Source organism: Anabas testudineus, chromosome 11 (genome assembly GCF_900324465.2).
Source record: "Anabas testudineus chromosome 11, fAnaTes1.2, whole genome shotgun sequence".
NCBI classification, from domain to species: Eukaryota; Metazoa; Chordata; class Actinopteri; order Anabantiformes; family Anabantidae; genus Anabas; species Anabas testudineus.
This window is the reverse complement of record NC_046620.1, coordinates 10,947,888-10,967,870: the sequence shown is the minus strand read 5'-3', so window position 1 is coordinate 10,967,870 and position 19,983 is coordinate 10,947,888. Positions and strand designations below refer to the sequence as shown.

Genomic DNA, 19,983 nt, shown 5'->3' with positions numbered 1-19,983 from the left:
TCTCCCTCTCACTCTCTCTCCTCTCTCTCTGTCTCTCTCCTCTCCTCTCTTCCTCTCTCTCTTTCTCGTCTCTATCGCCTCTCTCTCTCTCTCTGTCTCTCTCTCTCTCTCTCTGTCTCTCTCTCCTTCTCTCTCCTCTCTCTCTCTCTCTCTCTCTTCTCTCTCTCTCTGTCTCTCTCTCTCTCTCTCTCTCTCTCTGTGAGTCTGTCTCTCTCTCTCTCTCTCTCTCTCTGTCTCTCTCTCTCTGTCTCTCTCTCTCTCTGGAGGTGGGGGCAGAGAGCTGGTAGCTGCGCGGCTGCAGACAGCGGTAGGAGGGGAGACGCTTTCCACCGTCAGCGGCGGAGCAGCGCTGTGGAGCCCTGGCAACAAGCGGAGACACAAACTCAGCAGCCCCGGTTCACCCCACAGTAAGTAACACTAAACTAAAGCTACAGAGCCCCCGGAGGCCGAGCTGTCATTGTTTCCCTCCTGCCACTTTTCTCTTCTGGAGCAGTGTAGAGAAAATGGCTGGATAGACGGGGGCTGGGTGGCGCTGACGCTCCGGTTCACTTCAAAGCCTTGTAAAATGTTTACTTCGCCCTCTGACCTATTTTAAAGTGACTATGTAGTAGAGGGACGTGCGGGGTTTGGGTGGAGACACTTGTCATTTCGGCACGTAAATGCAAAGTAGTGTTTCAGTGGGGCGACGGAGAGCGGACGTTTGGCTGGATTGTGACCGAGCGGGGAGCGCGTTCGCCCGGCGAGTTGGTGTCGGGCAGCCTCCGTATTCCCAGTAACTGCGCCACTCGACCTCGGTTCTAACATTTGCTCTTTGCAGACTATTTCTTATCGACAAACCCGGCTGAAGAGCCTTGCAGCCAGCGTTAGACGTGCTCTTTTGAACTCTTCTCCTCACTGACAAGGACTGTGAAAGGCAAGCGTTGCATTTTTTTTTATCTACGCTTGTTAATCGCGGAAGTGTTTTCATTAACGTTTCACGAAAAGACACGAAGAAGCACTAACTAACCTCAGTCCCCGTCATTTAACCAGGGCTTGTGGAAACATAGTTGCATCTGTTTCGCATGTTTTGAGCATCACCTTAATGGCTGCGTATGTAACATTGTAGCTACTACTCTGTGTTTTCCACTGCCAGCTGGTTGTAAAGGACATAGGGTTTGTGATTGCTGGACTGCCCGTGATGTCATTCATCCGAGCCTGGGCCATTATATAACGGGACTGTAGGGAAGCCTGTGATAGCAGCTATTTTTACTCTGTTTACACCTCGGAGTTGCACTCAGGGTAGTCTATGCGTCCCGAGTGGAAGCTCCACTCCACGCTATGAATTGAATATAGTATCGACATGAAATCCAGTACTTTATTGTGAAAGCTGCTGCTCCGTCTGAAAAGTTGCATTTCCACATTTAAGTGTTGCCTCATTTTCTAATGAGTGCATGCAGTTTGAACAGAAACTCGTCAAGCTGTACGATTTCCTCTTCTTATGTTTACATGCTCCGCAACCTCGTGTGTTACCTTCCCTTCGGCTATGAATGAACTAGTCATCCTAAAGACAGCTACTATAGACTGCAAAATACTCAGCAAAAAGCTATAGGCAACTCACACATGTGGCAGCATATGGTATAATACATATTTGGAATAGCATCTATAAATGATATTACATTATGATTACCCATGTATCATTAGATCCAAATCTTTAGCTTGCTGCTGGATGCCACCCTACTTGTTTTACTTACTAAGTTGATAGAAATATTCTTTTAGATTTTGTTGCTCATTATATTTTTATATTTGCTACAACTTGTATGCACCGTGCACCTAAAATATATCCCATTATGGCAAAATATATAACTTTAATATTTGAGAATTGAAAAAACAAAACAAAAAGAAATCCTGTTGCACCCACCTGCAGATTCTTTTAACCAGCAGGACAAATGTATGTACAGCATTTGAGACCAAATGAGCATACAGGTCATTTTAAAAGGTTTTACACAATGGCAAACAAAATTCCTCTCAAATATTTATCTCATTCTTTCAAAATTCAATGTCTATTAAATTTATTTATATAATATACTGCACAATAATTGATGCAGATGACCCTTCTCACACAGATTGCTAGCACTTTAGGTATTTAAATTATTAAAACTGGCAGCTGCTGTTTGTTCATGCTGCTTTGTGGTTTGCTTTCTTGCAACATTGCGCACCAGGAAGCAGTTGCAGCATTTTAATAAAGCTAACTGAGATATTTTATATAAAATCTTAGTGAGTCAATCAAAAATGTCTAGATTAGCTTCAGCATTAGTTTTATGGTTAGATACTGACATCTCTTATAGTTATAGCTATAGTTACAATAAGTCTCTAGTCAGTACACTTGTAATAAAAAGGGTATGACCTTTGCTCTGTTCTGTCTATAAGGCTATGAAGGTGAGGACAGTGTAATATGCATTTAGTGTTTGCGATAGGTATTGTGATCATCTTTGGATCACTGTGATTTTTCACTGTTAGTATAATAGGCACAAGCTGGTAGTCTGTAATCAATAGTTCAGTTCCTAATTCCTACTGGTCACATGTTGAATTGGCTTTAAGCAAAACACTGAACGACAAAATTGCCCATAATGGTTGTAGGTGTACCTTGTAGGTTTTTGTATAAAATCATCTGCCAAATAACTAGTGTAAATGCTTTAAAGTAGTGAGGAATCACACATGAGGTGGTGATAAATTAGCTCCTCCCACACTGACAGTTCATATAGTTTACTGAATAAACATGTACTTTATTGTTTTGTATGAGTTGAGATAAAGGTATTATTATTCCAAAATGGATTAAATTCATTATTTTCCTCAAAATTCTACAAACAGTACCCCATAATGACATTGTAAGAAGAAGCTTGGAAGAAGAAGTTGCTTTGTAAGTTTTTCTAATTATTAAGTATTCGCAGCCTTTTCTCAATACTTTGTTGAAGCACCTTTAGCAACAACTACAGCCTTAAGTCTTTTTGAGTATGATGCTACAAGCTTGGCACATATTTTTGTCCAGTTTCTCCCATTTTTCTTTGCAGTACCTCTCAAGTTCCACCAGGTTGTATGGGAAGCGTCGGTTCACAGCCATTTTTTAGATCTCTCCATAGATGTTCATCTGGACATTCACAGAGTTGTCACGTAGCCACTCCTTTGTTATCTTGGCCGTGTGCTTAGGGTCGTTGTCCTGTTGAAAGATGAACTGTCGCCCCAGTCTGAGGTACAGAGCACTCCACAACATCATGTCTCTGTACATTGCTGCATTCATCTTTCCCTCAATCCTGACTAGTCTCCCAGTTCCTGCCACTGAAAAACATCCTCACAGCATGATGCTGCCACCAACATGCTTCACTGTAAGGATGGTATTGGCCAGGTACTGACCGGTGCCTGGTTTCCAGATATGGCGCTTGGCATTCAGGCCAAACCATTCAATCTTTATTTTATAAGACGAGAGAATTTTGTTTCTCATTGTCTGAGAGTCAAAAGAAATACATGCAGGATTAGTATTGGTGTGTTCATATGATCAAGTATGAGCAGGCAGAGAAATTCACTGAGTTTATGAAGGACTCAAGAGTGATTGACAACTAATTTCTATAGATTAGTTTGAAGGTAACAAGGAGCTAGCTGTTGTTGTGTATTTCTATGATTCTGTTTAATTTTCACTTTGGTTCATTCGGAGCAGCATGTCAGACGAGAGAGAGAGTGAATAACTAAGGAGGACTAGTCGGACATTAGTTCTGTAATGGGGTATGCTTTGGTATGTCAACATAGATGAAGTGAAGGGGACCCAGTGGTAATCCCTGTGGGACACCACATCAGAGTGTTCTACTTATAGAAGCTGTTGAGTTAGAGCGCAATCAAAGATGTACAAAAAAGGTTAGTAAAGGACAATTATTGTAGAATAATTTTAAATGTTATTTTTGACCAGGTTAATTTGATTGCTGGCTACAGTGTCCAGACTGAAGTATTTCCAGATTAATGCTGTATATTTAGGAACAGTAGAGGGAGTAGTTGTAGTTGGTCATCAGTTGGTGTTTTACAAGCGATGTAGGGTCAATGTTTTTCAGTTTTCTTGGTCTTTGCCTTAGTAATAATGGTGAACACAAAGTCTTTGTGATGGGGAAAGACCAACTATAGTGCTCTATTGTGTGGTCATGCCACTATGAATCAGGCGTGCTGCTCCCACCCACCAACACACACACACACACACACACGCACACACACACACACACACACACGTACACTTTACCACTGCCACCATAGCCTTTGATCCCAGCTGACACTCACTTTCAAATGGTAATGAGAGGCAATTACAAGCCAATGTGTCCTAATCACAAACCATTTAACTGAGCTTGGCTCGTTTGTCACTTGCTATATGCACACACTGACCCACACACATGTTTTCTTTGTCTTTGGAATTTGCTGCCTATATAAAAGAAATGAATGTGTGTGGTTGAGTGAGACAGAGAAAGACTTCTAGATAATAACTGGGTGGAGATTTCATGGCTAAGTGAGTAAGTGACAGAAATGAAAGAAAATACTCCTACCTGCAAATACCGGCAGAGTGAATAATGACTGCAGGGGCAAATGAATTGACCAATGGCAGAAACAGGCGTTTGTATGTGTCTGTGTATATTTATAGAGAAATTAGTTTGAACAACAGCCCTTCCTCTAAAGATTTGTTTACACAATAACTTTGAGAGGTTACACTCTGCAGACGGGTGTAGTGGAGTGCAAACGCGCATAAACACCCTCTTCTCACCTCTCAAAATCTGAAATAGCATTTACTCCTATCCACTGAGTTATTTGCAGTCTACACGAGTGAGTAAAATGTTTTTGCACCGTTCGTAAATTTGGCTACCAGTGCTCCTGGTCAGACCTTGGGAGCACAAATAAAAAGTGCTCTTCATTAGAGTCTGCAAAAATACTGTGATGTTGGGCCAGGATCCACAGTATAGACAAGTATTTACATCATGTCATTGCAGTAAGCTGGTTCTTTTAGTGCAAGGAAAAATGTCCTGATGTACCTTTTTATTTGCCACAACAGCCCTGAGATGTATTCAGATACTGTAACTCTGTCCTCAGAGGCATTATTATTACATAGAAAAAGAGATGTGTACAAACAGATTGTAGACAACTTTTATAGTATGTCTTAAGGTTGTGCTTAGACATTGTTCTCAGCTTTCCTCCCTCCTCTTCTTCTGATTGTTTTCTGCTTTTATACTACTTTCACACTCACACATATTTTATATTTGATGTGGAATAATGAGCACACTGCCCACCTCTATTTACCGCAATCACACCAGGCTGCTGTCACAGGTTAATACTTTTACACATGAAACACACGATACACAAAGAGGAAGAAAATGTATATAGTATGGGATTGAAGTGGTCTAAAAAAAGAGTTTGTTTGTGAGAAAAATGATTTTTGAAAACTAAAGCGAGGTGGGGGCAGATCAAGAGATTGAGCTGTCTGGTTGAACCATACAGTGCGCTCAGACCTTTTCAGCTTTCCCTTTCATCCTCCTTTATTCAGGAGTGTATCGAGTACACATGCATGCACACAAGAGAAAGGACACACTCACACACAGAATACTGCTTTTAAAGGCGATCAATGAGAGTTTTTTTTTTTATTTTGTGTCAAAGAACATTCCACCATGTGTATCCTTTTATTGCTGTTTTGTGTTTTTCAGTCTGGCATGGCCATGGCATGCACTTGAAGCTGCTGTTCATCTTAAAAGAGTGAAAACAGATTATTTGTACTGTTAGGATATTTTGCATGGTCATGTGAATCACTAAACTTTGAAAGGTACTTATTAAAGGACTGTTAGTATTTTTTTTATGCATCATTCATCCAACACATTCATTATAATATTCAGAGATCACTGTTCTTTTTGCCACTTTACAGTACTTGTGATTTCCTACCTTGTATGTGTGAGAACATTACATTCTCATATACTCACATAGGTACAAACTCACAGCCTTTTGACCCTGTTTCAGTACAAGCCCTCTTTATTTTGATGTGAAGATCTAATCAATACCAATCTTCTGAATGACCGAGGTAGCCCCAGTGTCTGAATGAGAAAGAGAAGGACAGAGGATTAAAGCCGTCCTACAAATTTGTCCGGTTGATAAGCTGCATGGCTCAATAACTATGTGAAAAAGGGAAGCTGGCTTTGGAAATTAGTTCAGCTGTGTGTTGGCTTTGGCTCTGTAATGGCTGCCAGTGTATCTGACATGATATGCACTTGTCTATATGCCAGTCAGGTTACTGTAAAATCCTAAGCTGAAGTAAACTCCAGAGTGTAGTGACTAAAAGAGGATGGAGTACTCATATGGTTCAACAACGAGCTTTCATGCTCCACATTTTTGCTACAGCATCAATATGAATCTAAGAAGCTCATCAAAAGATTGGTTAAGATCCTCAAAGCTGTTTCATAAGCGCTCTCAATAAAGATCATATCTCTGCCTGAGCTATGCATCAAATCTGATGCCTCATGCAAGACATTAATGCAGTAGTTATTTTAGCATGCTCCTCCTGTGATCTCTTTGCCTTAATTCATATTTCATCATATTCAAAACAAACCTTATATGAGAGGAAAGGGTTTTAAACACTGGTCTTTTGAGGCCCAAGTTAAATAAACTAGAAAAGAAACTAACTGTCTAGCTACGACATCCAGATGTGGTTTGTAGTGTTTACTCTATGTTTAGTTATATTGTCTAGTGCATAATAGAACAGCGGCTCTAAGCTTATTAAATAGTGGCTCGCTCAATGACAAAGTCACAGCACTTTTTTTATGGGACTGGAATCTGAAATTGCTACTGTCTAAGTCTCTTCTCTAAATATTATTTCTACTCGTCCCCCCACTTCAACAACATATTGTTGTGTCATGTTGATCTCTCCTCTCCTCTCCTCTCCTCTCCTCTCCTCTCCTCTCCTCTCCTCTCCTCTCCTCTCCTAGCCTAGTCCAGCCTAGACTAGTCCTCTTTGACTTATCCTCATCCCAGGCAGTGGAAGATTACAGAGGGGAGTTGACACTGACTGGCAGTCGGACAGCTCCTGTAGACTCTTCTCTCCCCCATAGAGCTCCAGGCCTGGGACAAGGATAAGCTGACAACTTGGGACACAGCCAGATAGATAGTGATGCGGAAGACAGATGAAAGAAGAATGCTAGAAATTGGGGCCATACATATTGTACACTAAATTGGAGCACAAATGTGTATTTTATATTTACAGATTTTTAGCTTTATACCTAAGGGCATTGTTTTGAAATGATTAGCAACACTGAATGTCTAGGGTGATTTAAAACTAACAGTTTATACAGGGAGGTAGTGTAACTATGTTATAGTACTGAAATTGTTTGAGGGCATGTTATGGTATATTGGTAAAAATAATTACAATTAAGTTAGAAATACATGTGTATTTTTGGTGCTTCTACCTCACTTGTGAGGAGTGAATCCCACAGATCCTCATCTCTAAGGTGGGTGTGTATCAACAATGACTTAAGTTGGAGCCAGGAGGATATGCATTGAGAGAGAGGAATTCAATAACAGGAAAATGGCCAGTGATAGAAACAATCCCTTGAATACCAAAATCCACCCTTCACCAATGTTGTTCTTGGCACAAACTCTCCATTACTGTTTACTCCTTGGGCCACATCGCATGGCAGTACGGGTACACAGCACCCCATAAATATCTTATTTCACTGATGATTCATGATGTGACATGTGCAGCGAAGTCCTGAATTCTAGTATGTTCGTGGCAAAGCTCCATCCGTGTCTTTCTGATAGTACATCGGTCTGTGTAAACATTGAGCTCAGGTCACCATATGGACAGGGGTAAACATGGGTGGGCACAGGCAATATTCAACAAAGTTTCTGTAAGATTGAAACTATTTCCTCCCTGAAAATATTGTGGTGTGGTTTGAATAGTGCAAGTTGCTGAATATGTGGCTGGTTGCTGGCCTTGTCTGTCTATCTTGCCGTCCAGCTGGCTTGCTGACTGGCAGGCTGGTAATTGTGGCTTGGCCGGTTTCTCCTTTTTACTGGATGGCTGGATGGCTGGCTGTGGATCAGGCTCATCTGGCTGGACATTTGACTGGATGCTTGGCTTCAGGTTAGCTAGCTGACAAGCTTTTTGTCTGACTGCCTGACTGCCTATCTGACTGACTTACTATAATTTCTGATTCTTCCTTTAGCTTCTCAGTAAGCTCACAGGATTGTGTGCTAAAACACAGCTGTAGGGATAACACCTAGTGCGCCACAATGTTCTCTGCCTGCTCACAAGCTCCATGAGTCTATCACCAGTTACAACATCAGGACCTCTTTGGGGAACGTCTGTATTTTTCTTCATAGAATTAATGCTAATATTATATTTTCAGAAATGCTCTATAGTGGTTTGCTACTATTGCTTGATGAAGGCCAAAGCAATGCCTGGAAGTATCAGGATTGTCTACATCGTTGGCAGATAAGTGGACTTAATTGGAACAATATTGAAAATTGCGCAGACGTTTTGCATCAGTGCTGTTATTAGTGCAGTGACAAAAGCATAGCACAAGACAAATATGGCAGCCTGTATCTAGTGGATTTCATTTCTGTCTAGATCTGCAGTGATTGAGAAAATTCAACATTGTCCTGCTTTGTCACTCTTTGAAGTATAATACACTCTGTATAATGCACTGCACATACGAGGAGGCACTTTGTCAATTATATTATTATTTTGCACATGCCATTGGCTGCATAAAATGTGCTGTGCAGATAGAACTTGTGTTGTCGAATGTGGTCTAACTTTGCATGTGTGTATGTGAGTAATGTGTATTTGCATGTGTTCATGACTGCATTTGTATCTTGAATTAGGTATTTGTGTGTGTGTGTGTTGGTGTCTGTCGCAGCTCGAGGCTGCTCTTTTTTTTTTTTTTCGTGTGTGTGTGTTCATCAGAGAATGAATGTGTAGCAAGGTTAGGTGGTGAGCTATGACATAGATAAATGAGGTTAATGTGAGGTTTCACTGTGGCCCGACCAGGTCTGCTTCTCTGACACTGTCATCTACTATCGACCGTCACAGTAGGGGATGTAACTTGGCTGCAGACTACCTCTGTGTCATACTGCCTCACTGTGTACTGTACATTGTTTAAAGTAATGCATACTGTAGAGAGGAATGTTTACACACATACGTTCACACAGTAATGAAATGAAAGACTCTTGCAAGAGATGTATAATCTTACAACTAAATCATTTAATCTGATCTTATTAGTTCTTGCACACACGAACATAAATGCACACATTCATGGCAGATAATTTCATGGATACACACACAGACAGACACATACTCTTGATGCAGCTGTGATTATGATGGTGTACGCACCCATTGCAGGGGCTTGCCCAGGGAAAATACCTGTGGTAAGAGAAGAATTGACCTAATGGGAAATTACTAGACGTCCTTACTCGACCAAAATACCTCTTTTTTTTTTGTACATTCCATAAGCTTAATGGCTCTTACAGGAACATTTAAACTTCCCAGATGCCAGATTACAGTAAGTCATCAGATGGTGGTGGAGTGTCAGGTGGTTTTGACTCTTAAACCCATATTTCACCTCAGGTGAAACTGAAGGACTACAGGATACCTATATGTCCCTACCTGACTATGCAGTGCTATATGCAGTATGGAGACTGTTTGATGACCTCTTCACGCTGATGTTTTAATGCAAATGTTAATTTATTTTCAGCTGAATGACTAAAGTTTCAGGTCTTGTTTCGATCGTGTTAATTGTGTGGGTGTTGTGAAGACAAAACTGTAATTAAGGGCAGTACAAGACAAGACTGAACTTAACTTTTCTTGTCAGTTCCTGACACTGCATCTGTACTCTCCCCTGATGATATGCCCCATAACAGCAAACTCATATATGTGTATATATATATATATATATATATATATATATATATATATATATATATATATATATGTGTGTGTGTGTGTGTGTGAGAGTGTGTGTGTGTAAGTTTTTATGCCACATTTGCTACATTGTTTGATTGATCCAACATCTTCTAAAAGTGAAATCTGTTCAGCACTGAAATCTGTTCTGTCCGCATCTGGACAGATATTAAATGGTGGAACTTCCCACCTCCTATCAAACCTCCTCTACAACCAATTAGCCTCAGATCCCACCAACCGACAATATGTTTGAGTGAAAAGATATTTTTCTCCCCCTTTCAACTTTCAGCCCAGTGCTTTGGTTTTTAAGGTGATCGCCAAGTCAGCTTGGTTTAATACTACATGACATGCATTAGCTCTGCCAGCGATTTGCCCCCACACTACCTCTAGCGTGGCTGCTTGAGATGGATAGCTGAGTGCATTTGCAACCTGACAGGACACGCTACCTAACTGCAGACTACTGCTGAAAGGGTAGGGGGTGGAAGTACATAGGTAGTGTAACCCTTTTAGGAGGCACTTCATGTGAGTTTACACTTACTTAAAGCAGGAGTAGTGCTGTGCGTGGGGAGGTGGCAGTATTTGTGCATGCATGTGGGTCAAGGGCGCAGTCATTATGAGTAAGAGCATGCAAAATTAACGTTGTTTCTGAGAGTCCAACTTGAACAAAATACACCTGTCACAACCACCATCACTAATGTAGCATGCATATAGACTTAGACTAGACTAGTGCTGTTAATACTATATATTTCAAAACACTAGGCCTAGGACAAGGCCTAGTGTCAAGGCTGGTCTTGAGGACCAAGGTAGCCCCATTATCTGATGATTGATCATCACTTAAGACATTTTAGGTTATTTGGTAGATTTTCCTGATTCAACCTATTTTCTTTGACGTCCCTTCATGTTAATACATATGCAGGCTAGGTTTTTGTTTGATTGACCTGAACTCCTAGACTCTTGCCCTACATGTATAGTCCTGAACCATGATGGACACTACAGTTCACTGAACATCAGCTAACATCTGCTAATACACCTTTAGTGGATTAACAGCAGCATAATTTATGGTATAAATTATGGTTTGGAGTTGTGGTGACCATTCTGTTTTTAATCAGATGCTGTACTCTGTGCTGTTAATGAGGATGTGAATTTTCACTCATCTTTGTTGCACATTTTCTATTGTGTGATGGTTGCTATGCATATTAACATGACAACATTGTTAGTATGTGGGCAAGAGAAATGGTTATGTGTTTTCAAACATTACAGTTAATACAGCAGATGTTATCATTGTACATGAGCACAAGGCAGGTGTTTGCTTTGGAGTTGGACTGTACGTTTGGCAGGAGACGTTGCTCTGTAACGTTACAAAATGTGAGCCTGGTAATACTGTCTTGCAGCCTGGTTATTAGTGCTGACTGCTTTTGTTTATATTGGGTTGTCCTGGAAATGCCCATTTATAGCTAGGAAGGGAAGAATACAGAGGAAAAAGGCAGAAGTAATTGCAAAATGGTGCTGTGTGTCAGATGCCAAATGCAGAGAAGAGAAGATTACGGCTCAATGTATCAGAAACTACTGCAATTTCTTTGTATGTTTGCTTGTCAAATGGGATCAAGGAGTAAATGAGAATGTGCATGTACATGGGTTGTAGTTTGTGCAAGTGTAAGTATGCTTCACTTCCTATCAGCTGACCTGCAACAAGTCTCGTCTTTATCGCCATGACCGACAGGCTATCTGCATTTCATGAAAGCTTCTCTTGGAAGTCATCATTTGTGGTGTTGCACCTACTCTTTCTGTTTATCTGCTGGCGATGTTGAAACAGACAGTCATTTTCTGCAGAATGATCAATCAAAAACTGGACACATCCACAAGTTCAAAGATTCATGTTGCAAAAGTGCTCTTTCAATCACCAAATCACAACATAGAAACTCAAGTCCCCTCTCCCACAAAGACCCTATGATCTGATTCTCAGAAACCTTACACAAGGCTGCTAAGAAGCTGCTGGATTTGCAGGTTTCTATTTGAACTTTTTGCAAAGGTTTTTCTCCGTCCTAAGTGTGTTTGCCAAACGCAACACATGATTAGAGCCCACCAATGAGAATACTGCTGTTACTGGTCAGTCTCCTCTAGTCCAGCTTTGGAGAAGAGATTTGTAGGGTTTTATATTGTTGTTGTTTACTTCTAATCTTTTAAAACTGAGGCACAGTTTCATAATGCCTCGTAAAAGTAGTAAGCTTGTGTCCTGCACACATTTATACGATTTTCTCCTTGTAAGCCCCATGAGATATAAAAAGAAAGGTTTTGACCAGATGTGACTCAGCTCAGGCTGTCTAGTTTTTGTTAAGAATTACCTTCGGCTGCACACACAGTGAAAGATTTGTAACTTGCACCACTGTTACTACTTCATCTCCGCTACCCAGTAAAATTCTTAATAGCGGCTTTGAGCTGGAGGACATTCCTTTAGAAATATAATGAAACATTTAGTTTTCCAGATAAATCATATAATAATAAAACAAGAAACCACAGTTTTCCATGATCGCTGATGTTTATGTAACATTTGAGAAAATCGCCCATTTTGGTCCAGTGGAACTACTCCAGTATATCTTAAGTACTTCTTGTTTGTAGTTGAACATAACACAGTTCATTTCAGCCATGTCTCCCAGACCAAGGGGATGTGAGTCATGGGAGATTTCCAGCCTAATTCACAACATTTGTGTATGACTGAGTGTGAGCTGGATTTGGCTAAAATATGTTTGACCACCTTTTAAGTGATACATCGGGTTTAATCAGCGGTTGTTTAGTTTTGTTTGGGTGCCGAGAAAATGCAGAGGTCTGAATTTGGAAAAATGCATTTTTCAAAACACATTAAATGATAAAGTAAGTTATTTAAAGTAAAAAATCCAAACAAGCAGAATCTTCCCAGGAGTTAACTGATAACTCTCACCTCATAAAGACGTTTTTTAGTTGACAAGGTAATTTGTCCAGTCTTCATAATACTGCGGAAGCCGACCATCATTGAATTCTGTGAGCGCTATTTTTGGTGCTTAAAAAGTTTGCAGATGCTGTTTTCTGTGAAAAGTTCAGAGTTCACAAACCAAATGGCCAGATGATCCGTTAGCAGTGGAGATAAAATGTTTGAACACCTGGCCTTGCACCAAATATGATGATGCAAGTGCTGCTGCATAGTTTTTCAAATGATGTCCGGTATTACAAAATAATAGTACTCAGTAAGCTATTCACAGCTAACTACTTAAACTCAAGCTGATATATCTCATCCAATTCACAAAGGGTTTCTTAGATCACATATTTTGTGGAACATGAGTGTTTCTCTGAGCAGTTTGTGGAACCCCACTGAGTCCGTGGTGGAGTGCTCAATATCTGCTGGTGGTTTTGAGAATACTGTTAAAAAATAATTATGTCCACCATCCTGTCAAGTGCAAAGCAGCAAGAACACATTACTTCAGGGGGAGATGATTGTAAGAGATGGGCTAATATCCAAAAAAAATATCAGTGTTGGCGTTGTCTAGCCAGCACCAATAAGTGGTTGGCTCTTGTGCTCCTCACTTCCCCGCTGCTTCATCGGGAAATCACTTAATTATTGAACCAAAGCTATGTGGTTTATGGATGTGTGAATGCTAGAGTATGTATTTGTAGCTGTGTACACTTGAAGCTCGGTTCATGTTTGTGTGTGTGTGTGTGTGTGTGTGTTTGAGGTAGGCTAAAAGAAACTGCAGTAATTTAACAGAGCTAGAACTGTGCGCCTGCCCCACTTTCAGTCTTTTAATCATGTATAGACACTTACATGTTGTGTGTGTATGTGTGCGCTTGTGTGTGTGTGCACGGTAACTGTGTTAGGAGTGTGAAAAAAGGCTGTCATACAATCATAAGATATTGCACTTAAAACTTCCAGACCTGAATATGTGAGATACAAAAACTAACAAAATCCAATATAATAAAAATATATATTTAAATGTATTTATTACTATATTTCTTAACTGTGCATGCTATATCTGTCATTTCGATTTGGATGTTTATTACTAAAACTTTAGTAGACATCAACTAAAATCTGCAAATAGGTTTGCGTGCATTTATTTGTTGGCCTCTCCAACAATGTAATCTCAGTATGACCTTGTAGCAGTTTGTAGCCTGGTGCCCATCCCTGTGACTAACACCCAATCTAACAGGCCGCCACAGGCAACTGCACTAGTGTACTTGACAAGATCACAATTTAATATATAGTAGGACAGCAAGCTTCCACATGCCTCTGTTATGTGCAAAGTACAGTATGTTGTATTTTTAATATACTGCAGTAAAAGTTTAGAGTAAATCCTGTATAAAATATGTTGATACATTTAGTGTAGTTTAGTTTCGTGTGATGCTCAGTAGACATAGTATTATTGTCATCTGAGGTAGCAGTCATCTTTAAATATCAAGCAGCTTGTAATCATAACACTGTGGAAGTGTTTGAGCTGTAAAATAAAAGAAAGAAAGTAAAAGTGCAGCGTTGAAATGTTACGGACTTGGTTCAGCATAATAACGTATTAATATCTGTTATATTTCACCACAAACTACATGGAAAATTTGCATATTCGCATAGCATTGAAGGGAGAGGTGAGGTCACATTAGACATGTTCGAGCCTGGTCCCTGGAGCCAGGACAGCAGCGCATCGCCTGCCTGTCAAGTATCCGCAGTGTAGCTGAAGGCTAACAGCCGTGTGGAGTGTAGCTCTGCTCTGTTAGCTGTTCTGACCCTCCTTGGTTATATACCGTATTTTAAGAGGGAATAGTTGTGTGATGTCATGCTGCTGACATGACAGTGATGTGATGTAAAGTCACAACTATGCTGATGAATTAAATATTATATTGTATGTCTATTATTTGAGTTTTGTAATAAGATTTCTAAGAGGTTTTCTTTTTCTGCTTTTTGATGATTGTGCAGATTATACGAACACCTATGCTGCATTCACACTTTTGTCAAAAGCCACCAAGGGCATGTTTCGCAAACACACACATACACATAAGCATATAAATATACACACAGCACTAGCAGTCAAGGTTACACAAAGATAACCAGACTTTATTTGGGTTAAGGGCAGTGCAGCACATTGGAAGTGAGCCATGACCTGGCACACACAAACACACACACACATAGTACACACACCTGTCAGTGCTGGCATCTGCTCAGTCCTCTTTCTTGTAGTCTCTCTGCTCCTTTGTCCTCTCTGTCTTGGTCCTCAGACCTTGTAGCAGAATCTCAAGGGACAGGTAGTGGGGCAGTGTGAGCACCTGAACTTTGTGTGTGTCTGTGTGTGCATCTTTATATGTGTGGTATGTGTGTGGGGTTAGGAGGGGGCACCTGCAGTGTCCTGGCCAAGCGTCTGTACATCTGCGTCTGTGTGTTTAGTGTGTGCATGTGAGCACCTGTGCTGCCAGCGGGAACCTGCCACAGCCATAGTGCTTCGTGACGTATGCTGGTGACTTCCTAAGGTCGTGCTGTGAGTCCCATAAAAACTGCTATCTTCTTAAAGTCGACGCACCTAAGTGTCCGCAGAATGACTTTAAAGTATTTGGTGCATTTCATGTACATTATAAAGCAGATAATGTACCAACTCTTATTCCTCCTCTAACGGACATGTTTCCTTCATTTTATCTCAGACTGTTTTGGAAACTAATGAAATGTTGTTTATCCAGCCACAAATAGCTTTACCAACTAGTTCACTTGTACTGTAAGCTAGTGTCAGCACAGCCTTAAGGCTTGGCCATGTCCTAAGGGCTGCTGTGTGCTTTATGTCACCTCAATTGTCAAAACTCGACTTTTGTTCTTAATTGTAATATTTAATTTTCTTCAAGATTTTTTCTCCCGCCGTCATTAAAAAAATCTATATAAAAATAATTAAGAAAGAGAAGCAAGTAAATCAAGGAGATTCGAGATACTGCCTCTGGGTCTCTGTTATTAGATATTTGCATTTTTCTCTTCAAAGTTAATAGCTTTGTTTTTGACCCATTTTCTATCTAATCATTACTCATGATACACTCAGCTAACATGCAGATAAAGTATTTAGTGCTGTTTGGCCTCAGTGCCCATTCGTGCACGACATGCTTCTAACATGCTTTGACCTGTAATAGATATTTCAGATCGACCCCTGTCATTCTCTACTGTTATCTAATAAATACATCTATGCATTTTTAATATAGTCTTTATTTTTGTCTTTACTGTAAGTAACAACTTTGGAATCTGAGTCAAAATAAATGCATGTGGTTTAACCTTTATTTTTACTTTGGTTTCACTTTTCCAGAAGATGCCACATCAAAGTTTTCCAGAGTTGCGCAGTATTTTCTCTCCTCAACCAACGAACTTTAACTTTGAGTCGTACAAGCAATTAAGCCATCGACATGAAACAGCCCTGCCTCCACAGTTAAAAGCATGACAGACAAGAAAAAGAGAACAGGTCGACTCGTCATGCAGCACACTCTGACAGGAGCGAAATTGCGGGGGCAAGTGAGACTAAAAGTTTATGTCAAGGAGATGAATGAGGTCTCATGAAACCTGTTCTTACAGCAACAGCTTGTATCCCTTTGCTCTAATACTGTGGTAGAACATTCGTAATCCGGCCATTATACTGCACCTGCCGTATGCCTCGCTGTCAGATTACTGCTTCAGAGCAGGCCTGTGGCATTAGTGCTCTTTACTAGAATTATATGTGTCATGTTTTCAATAGTATTATATCAAACATATCACTGTCTTTACATTTCAGTACCAAATTTTAAATAGTTGGTTCATTTAATTTTCAGCATCTTCGTGAGTATGTACGAGAATGTATGAGTATGTACTTTTTGTGAAGTATGTGTGAGAGAGCGAGAGAGAGAGAGAGAGAGAGAGAGAAATACTTGGGAAAGGATCAGAGGCACTAAAATATTACTATGCATGTGTTGGCGGCATATATGTCTTCTGCATGTTTGGACAGATGTAAGTGGACAAACACAAAGTGTGTGTGTAGGTGTGCACCTTTGAAGATGTGATTCTGTGTGTGTGTGTTCCCTGCAGGGCTTCTCCTGGCATATTCCCCTTTTCCTAGTGTTAGGATCTTAGGGGACCGATCAAAGCCAGGCTCCCTGCGACTTCCACATCTCCAGGCCCTCTGCGTTAACGCAGCTCAACTGAGGAATGCTGAATAATTCCCTCAGGTGGTAGCTTGTGCTCTGATGTATTTCTGCGCTCTGTCAGTCTTTCTTTCACATGTTAACTTCTCACACACACATGCAGTATAATAACATGTAAATACTGTACATTGATGCTCATATACTGGGATTTTAGAGGGGAAAGGGGAAAGGGGAAGAAGAAAGTTACATTTCATTTCAGCCTTTGTTGGTGTACAGTACACTAAAAGTCTCTGTTTTAAATATAGCTGTAAACATTTGAATAGTAAAAACTAATAATAATAACATGACAAACACAACCTTGATAGTTTGACATCAAGTTGACCTAAATTCCTAGGTAATCAGCAAATGATAATCCTGTGCACAGCTGTATGCCCATACATCCAACAGGATGCCAAGCTGGAGCAGGAAAGCTGCAGAAAGCACACACCAGGGTAATTTAGATCTTCATTCAATAATCATTGTACAAGATTACAAATCTGTGAGACGGAGGAACCCACAATGTGAAACACTGATTTGTAATCATGTACTATTATTAATAAATAAAGATCATCTAGACATCGCCTGTCTGCGCTGGAAATCTGACTGTGGGAATTTTGACCTAAATTCCTGTTTGAGTTAATATTATCACATTATGTTTTTGAGCAGCTCTCATTGTTTCACAAGGGGAACCTCTCGAGCACTTTTCCCGTAAAGAAAAGGTTCCTGATGATGTCTCAGTCATGTGTGCGTGCACTACATACATGCATATGTGCAGGTGTGCTTTTATCTTCATTTACCTCTGTACACTTAGTCTGCCTTATCTAAGAATGTTATTGTCTATTTTAGCAGCAACATTGCCAACTCTACCTATGTTTCTAGGCAGGCTATCTAGGTTGCTAGGTGCCCTGCTACACTGTGTATGTATGCATGCTGTATGAATGATAGTGGGGATGTCTGTGTTTATCAGCAGGAAACGTGCGATCATCACGTACAAATTTGGGCACTCTTTAACAGTGCCAAACTTTGACCTGCACTGATAGTGGTCGGGGTTAATGAGTGAGTTGCACAACCAACTGTTGATTTTTCATTCTGTGCCTATGCAAGAGATAAATAATTGTACAGTATATGATGGTCTTCTTACTCTTTGTTTCAACATTGATTTATTGAGCCCTGCCCACACAATAGAATGCTGCACACTCCACAAACAGTATTGCCAAAGCAGACACATGCAATTTAGATAGTAATGGCACCTTGTTCATGCGTGGGATATATTTGGTTAGTTGAGGAGGTGTTTTCCTAATCCTTTGTTGACATTCAGCACTTTATCAGTAGTACACTGCTGACAGACACACATAACAAATGTAGGCTTTGCCGTTATTTATGGACCATTTTTGTAAGGTGTTCCTCTGTAATCAAACTTCTAGTAGTATTATGACGTATGAAGTAGGTGCTACATGTACATTATATACAGGTTTAGATAGTTTTATTCATAATTATCATTGTTCCCCAATCATTTGGTCACAGTTACATGCACTTTCATGGAGGTCCAGTGCACACTGGGTTGGGTTAAACTAACCAGCCTGTTTGTGGCCCGTTACTTGCTTGTCTGGTTATTTGTAGCCAGTGAACCAGGAGCCTGCAGTGCAATCCAACAACTTTGCAACGCTGCACTTTCTTCAGTCTTTGGAATCCTACAGTTATGACGCATTTTAGACCAGAAAAACAGCTTTGTTTGGTAGCAGAGAACTGTATCTTTTTCACAATAGCCAAGTAAAAGCGCGTTTGAGTGGAATTCCCTTCTGAGGACAGTTGCCTTCTGGTACATTCGGTCCATTTCTTTTGTTCTAGGCTTTATTTTTTTTTTTGCCATCGCAATACAAAGATACAAAGGCAGCATAAGGAAGGACATGCTCACTGAGCCAAACATACCCACAAGGGAGCATTGTGTGCCCTCCTCAGCCTCTTGAGAATCAATCTAATAATTTTTATCACATAAATAGAAGCAAAAACAGTGTGGGGAAAAATGCAGGTTGATGTAAATGAAATGTAAAGCAGATGTATAGGCAGCAGAAAGTACTGAAAGCATAACATAATTCCCCAAATACCCAGTGAGCTGAGTTTCTTGTGTCCCTCATTTTCTAGTTGCATTGTAGATGTTGATGGTAACAGAATCATTACCTACAAAAGCTAGGTCTGCAACAGACACCGCTTCACTCCTCGTTAAAACAGGGAGACACACATGCCCCATCTATGGCTCTGTGTTCTCTGCTGACAGCTGTTTAACTGCATGTTCTTAGGGGGCGCATGTGTCTGTGTGTGACATAGGGACAGAGGGCAGGGAACCAATAGAAATGCACACTGAAAGGGGGAGGGCCTCTGCTTCATAGGTGCATATGGATATTTGCACATGCATGCGCCCGCTCACAAACACACACGCACACTCACACACACTTCTCTTTGTGAGGACCGGCTAAAATGTCCCTACTTTGTAAAAATGTCCTCAGTCCAGTGGTTAAAATTCATGCTGGTCCTCACAATAATAGCCATACAAACAAACAAACACACACGGACTGCCAGTATTATTGAATTCCTTGTGTGACAGATAGATAACTGGATCCTATGCTGCTGAGTAGGGAGAAAAGCTTGCAGTTGTATGTGTATGTGTGTGTATTTACAAAGGTGTGTATGTGTCAACCTTTCACAACGTTTGGGCCACCTCTTTCCATGAATCAGTCAAGGTGAATCCAGGTGAAATCTCTGTCCTGTATTGATGTCTACCCTGAAATCGACTAGAGTAATTTTTTGAAAGGAAAAATACAGGTTAAAAGAGGATTTAAACATCCTACACCAGAGGCTGAGCTGCGTCTTTGTATGCATTCACGTACTTAATGTGCTTCTTGTGTTGCTCAATATTT

General features: G+C 40.4%; 1 protein-coding gene across 1 annotated transcript in view; it reads left to right on the top strand.

Annotated features, from left to right (window-relative positions):
- Window positions 1–285: 285 nt before the first annotated feature.
- atxn1a (ataxin 1a) overlaps window positions 286–19,983 on the top strand; it is a 78,913-nt gene continuing 59,215 nt past the window's right edge. Inside the window, 1 exon segment of the mRNA XM_026346701.1 lies at window positions 286–407. The gene's annotated coding sequence lies outside the window, so the exon portion shown is untranslated.